The following is a 5280-nucleotide window of genomic DNA, read 5'->3' as shown; positions in this document are numbered from 1 at the left end:
CAGTACTTAGGTGATTCTGCAAGGATTAAACCTTAAATCAGGTCCTGGAAAGTTTGTTTCCATTCCTCTCGTCTGGTAGATTTTTCCTTTTTTTTAAACTAAGGTGACGATTACTTTTCTTGTTTTCCTTTTGGATCCTAGAGTTTCGATTTCCCAGAAAGTCTGAAGAAGTAGGTGCCCTCAGACATGAGTCAGCATTCTTTGCCTTGACTCATGTATATGCAAGTGCTTGAATTTCACAATGGTTCCCAGTGTCCTGAAGTGTGGCCATTGAACTGGGCTCTGGAGACAAAGAATTGCACTGACTTCCCCCTCTGGAGTCCAGGGAGTCATAACTAGAGGGTCAGGGGGTCCAGGACGACTCAGGGCAAACCTGGATTGGAGGAAAGTTACATCCTCATCGTCACCAACCTCTCGCTGAAATTCAGCATGTCTTTAATTATGGATGCAATCAATAAACCACAGGAGACTGCAGTTCTGCAGCGTCGTCGTGCCGGATAGTTTATTTTACATTAAAATCAGGCAGTGCAGAAGCTGAGGCACCGGCTGCGGATGTGGAAACCAGGGAAGCAGCGCATGCGCTGGACGCGTTGCCGGCGAAGAGGGGACCCTGACCACTCGGAAGTCTGAATACACGGTAGCACGGAGCATGACCTCGTGGAGACTGACATCTGGAGTCACTGGAGGATCTAGTTACGAGGGTCCGTGGTTGGAAGATGGCGCTCTGTCTCAGGCAGTCTCTGTTGGAGCCAGTTCCCTGAGTTTAGCAAACCGTGTGCGCGGCTGGTGTGTGAATTCAGTGCTCTGTGAACTAGAGGAACGCGTGCAAGCCACGGACAGGCCGAGTGAAGCTGAGGAAGTCCAGCTTGAGGTGGGTGGGCTCCTAGGGGAGGTGAACTGCCCGTATCTTCCCTTGACTTCTGGGGATGTGACCAAGCACCTTCTCATTCAGAACTGCCTCCTCGGGACCAGCAGTTGGTGTGATGGCTATGTCGCTGGACTCCCATATAGCCGATCGCGGTTTGAGTCCCAGACCCGGTGGCTTAAACTCACTCTGGACGCGTGTGCGTGCGTGCCCAAGATCCCAAGAAGAGAATGGAGGAGAAGGGATTGTGGCGTGGCCATCCCTCCTGGGGGGTGATTTCTCGCTTTCTGTCTCTGTCTCTTTCTTTCTGGCGAACACATGCGCCCTATAGCAAAAACCTCTCAAAAAAAAAAAAAAAAGAACTGCCCCCCTTGCTCACATTCCTCACCTCAAAATGGGAAGCTGCCAGAATGCTCCTCAAAACAAAGCTCAAGAAAGAGGCAATAGTGAGGCCTTTCAAGAGTTGAACGGCATATGCATTGCTCTAAGAATCTCCAAACCTCCAGCCAGCATAACTACGTTTCAATTCTTCAGTGGGATTGAGGAAAAATTAAAGGGAACTTTAGCAAAAGTCCCACCTTATCATCCGGGAAAGCCTTTCTTGAAGAAGTCAACGGGCCCAGCCCACTGGGAAAGGACAGAAGCAATTAACCGAGCCATAGGCAGTGAATATGAGGTCTGGAGAAAACTGCTAATAAGACGTGTGGCTGTCGCGGCACAATCCTTCGGCTGGTCTGACAGCTCAGAGCCAGACAGGAAACTCAGCCGAAGTTTGCCAGCTGAAACGCTCAGTCTTTTCTCCAAAAAGTACTGGTTCTGTTGCCCATCTTTGGCTGCCAGACGAGGCTTGTTGAAGGTTTAAGGACAAGCAGTGGCTCTCTAAGGAACAGACTGCCTGTGCCATCGATAAGGTTTCGATGGGCAAGGTGTCTGACAGGTGGCAGACCCAACGACATTGAACCTCCACCCCCAGAGATGCCACCGTAGCCAAAAAGGCAGCAAGCAGGAGGCCGAGGAGGAAGGAGAGATGGCTTTAGACGTTCCTCATATGGAGGACGAGGAGGAGGGAGAGGTGGATGTGGTGGCCATGACCATGGTGGCCGAGGGGGAGGAAGAGGAAATAAGCATCGAGGAGGCTGGACAGATGGAGGGGGTGGAGGAGGAGGAGGCAGCTACCAAGGTGGGGGTTATCGCCAGTTTCTAGCTGGCAGCTTCCATGGTGGCCACGGGGATGATATGGTGACTTGCAAACATCTTCATATGCAGGAAGTGGATACCAGGGTGGTGGATACCACAGGACACAGATACCAAGATGGCGGGCACCATGGTGACCGAGGTGGTGGTCGTGGAGGCCAGGGAGGAGGCTGGGGAGGCAGGGAGAGCCAGACTTATCACCAAGGGGGTCAATTTGAACAGCACTTCCAGCATGCAGGAGAATCCTTCTGGATTTGGACAAGGAAGGCGTTACACTAGCTGAGGCTACAGGACCTTGCCTTTTGCTAGAACTCAAGTTACAGAAGTGTAGTTTCAGAGTCCTGACTCCATCAGCTATTTTGGATTAATGTGAGACCACAGACAGCAGCAGATTCCTGCCTGGCATAAGCATTTGGAGGTCTTCATTCAATTCGAGTTGTTTTGTTTTGTTGTCTTTTTTTCCTTTCTTTTTTTTTTTGTTGAGAGGTTTTCGCTATAGGGCGCATGCTCTCACCAGAAAGACAGGGAGAGACAGAGAGACAGAAAGTGAGAAATCAACCCCCAGGGGCAATGGCCACACCACAATTCCTTCTCCTCTCGGGATCTTGGGCACACATGCACATGTGCCCGACGTGAGTTTAAGCCACCGTGACCGGGACTCAAACTACAGTCGACTACATGGGAGTCCAGCGACATAGTCATTACGCCAACTGCCAGTCCCCCACGTTTGGTTCTTGATACAACATTTAGGTCCATTCCTATTAAATGAGCTCTTGTGCCCCCGATAGCACATCCCGTACCCTTATCCTGATGATGGAATACTGTACCATTTGCTCCACTCTAAAAGCCTCAAACCCGGCCCAGATCCCTAAAGATTATAAAAGCAAACTAAGTTGTGAACCTCTAGTACATGTGGGCATTTAGTTAAGTATAGCAATTCAGACTGACCTGCATCCATCCATCCAAAGCGAGTTCTCCTTCAACCTTACTTTATACTTGACATCTGCTAAGAAACAGCAAACCGAAATTTGTTTTATGCACAAATTAATACCGCTGGCTCAGCAAATACAACGGAGTTTGCTTTAGGCAGGAAGAAATGCACTAGCAAGGAAGACTTTTTTTTTTTCTCTTATTGCAGGAGGCCCTTTATTATTGGTGCAGAAAACAAAAACCTTGGCTGAGTGGATGTTGTACTTCTCCTTTACCGAAATCTCCGTGGCTTGATGCTTCTTGCTGGGTTTTCGTAAATGTAAAGATTGGCAAGCTGTGAAAAAAGATGGTTGGAGGTGTGAAAGATTGGGCTTTTTAGAGTAAAGACTCAATTCCTGTCTTGCCGTTAAAAAATTCTGCTTACTATTGAGATACACGTGCTCTTCCCATAACCAAAACGGTCTTTGGAAGCCCACCTTGCCCTTGTGAATTTTACCTGTTTCTTTTCAGCTAGCCTTTACCTTTCTAAAATGTTCAGATTGGAAGACAATTCAAAATCTTTGGTCATTGAAAATAATGAGGGTTTAAAAAAAATTAGGGACGATGCTTGAAAACATAGTTGCTTCCACCGCTGTGAGAACACTGGCTGTCCGCCACGGTATCCAGGGTCTGCTGCGTTGGCGAGGTGCATACGTGTGGCTGTATCGCAGATTTCCTTGTTGGTAACCGTACTACCTACACGTTGGTGTGATTGGCTTCCTTCCTAACCCCTGTGTGTTTTGTTTTATGGTGTAGTAACAGCATGAGGAGGGCCTATGGCCTTCAGCAGACTGCCGGGATCCGTGGCAGAGAAATAGCAAGAACCCGCTCTCACTGTGACAGCTCAGTGCCTGGCAGGTCGCAAGGCCCAGTCAGTGAGTTCTGAATGAAGCACAGAGATTTGTGGTTTTGGGTTGAATAGGTTTCTCGGTTAGCTTGACTCCTTATTCTGAGAGTCCCTGTGGATGAGTTACTAACCTTCGTTCTCATTCATTTATTTACCTTGAGTTGAGGAGCTGATGTTCTAGAACAAGTGTGTAAACACTTCGTCAGACCTCAGTTAGCTTCAGTTACTTTCCTTAGTTACCCTCATAGCTCTCCTAGCAGGGCTTTGGATCAGTCCAGGCGACTGGCAAGTCGGTATCAGATTAGACCGTGTCTCCTTAGGCTTACAACCAAAGAGTACCTTCCTGCTCGCCGGGGAAGCCAGCGTGCTCTGCAGCCTCGTCCCCACACCTGATTTTGTTTCCTATCATCTGTCCCCTTTCTGCCTCTGTTAGGGACCTCTTTGCAAGTACTTTCTGCCACCTCAGGGCCTTTGAGTCATCTGTTCCCTGAACCTGGTAGCCGCACGGTTTACACCCCGACTTTCTATCTTTCTATTCAGACTTTACGACTTTACCTTCTCCCTGAGGCCCTCCTAATCCACCTTGTTTAAAATTATAATTCTGCCATCTCCAGCTTTTCTTTGTGCCCTTCTTTTTTTTTATTTTTTTGGAGAGGTTTTTGCTATAAGGCGCGTGTGCTCGCCAGACAGACAGACAGAGACAGAGAGACAGAAAATGAGAAGTCACCCCCCAGGGAGGATGGCCACACCACAGTCCCTTCTCCTCCATTCTCCTCTTGGGATCTTGGGCATGCACGCACACGCGCCCGGCGTGAGTTTTAAGCCACCGGGTCTGGGACACAAACCACGTCCCCTTCTCTGCTTTAGTTTTCTCAGCAGTTTTCACCTCCTGACGTACTGTAAAATTGAGAGGTTTCCTTTGTTTGGTTTTGCTAGTTGAAGCTCCAAAAGGGCAGGAATTCTTGTCTGTTGTGTTGGCTGCCATATCCTGGGAGCCCTGAGTGGACGTGGCTTAGAGTAAGCCCCAGTGTGTGAGGATGAGAGGAGTGCTCACCGGGTGCCTGTGCGGTCACAAGGAGCCCCTGTCCCCGCTCCCAGGCCGTGGAAAACAGTTTACAAGTAAGCAGAGTGCCAGAGGAGGAGCAGGGGGGTGTCTAAAACAGAAAGTGCTGTATTGGGATCTGCCTGTCAGCGCTTAAGTATGGTTTTTAAAAACAAGAGAGGGGCCAGCAGGTGGTGTGGTGGTTAAGGTGTTGGACTCCCACACGGTCAACCACCAGTTCGAGTACCAGACCTGGTATCTTGCTTTCTCACTTTCTTTCTCTCTTTCTCTCTCTGGTCAAATTCTAAAAATTAAAATAAATGAATGAATAAATAAAATAAAATAAAGAATTATTTAAAATAT

At 48.6% G+C, this 5280-nt stretch overlaps 1 pseudogene; it reads left to right on the top strand.

The window, feature by feature from the left end:
• The first annotated feature begins 641 nt into the window (after positions 1-641).
• LOC102495225 (protein FAM98A pseudogene) lies at positions 642-2342 on the top strand (annotated as a pseudogene).
• The last annotated feature ends 2938 nt before the right edge of the window (positions 2343-5280 follow it).

This window comes from Tupaia chinensis, unplaced genomic scaffold (assembly GCF_000334495.1).
Source record: "Tupaia chinensis unplaced genomic scaffold, TupChi_1.0 Scaffold000054_1, whole genome shotgun sequence".
NCBI classification, from domain to species: domain Eukaryota; kingdom Metazoa; phylum Chordata; class Mammalia; order Scandentia; family Tupaiidae; genus Tupaia; species Tupaia belangeri.
This window is presented reverse-complemented; position numbering and strand designations above follow the sequence as displayed.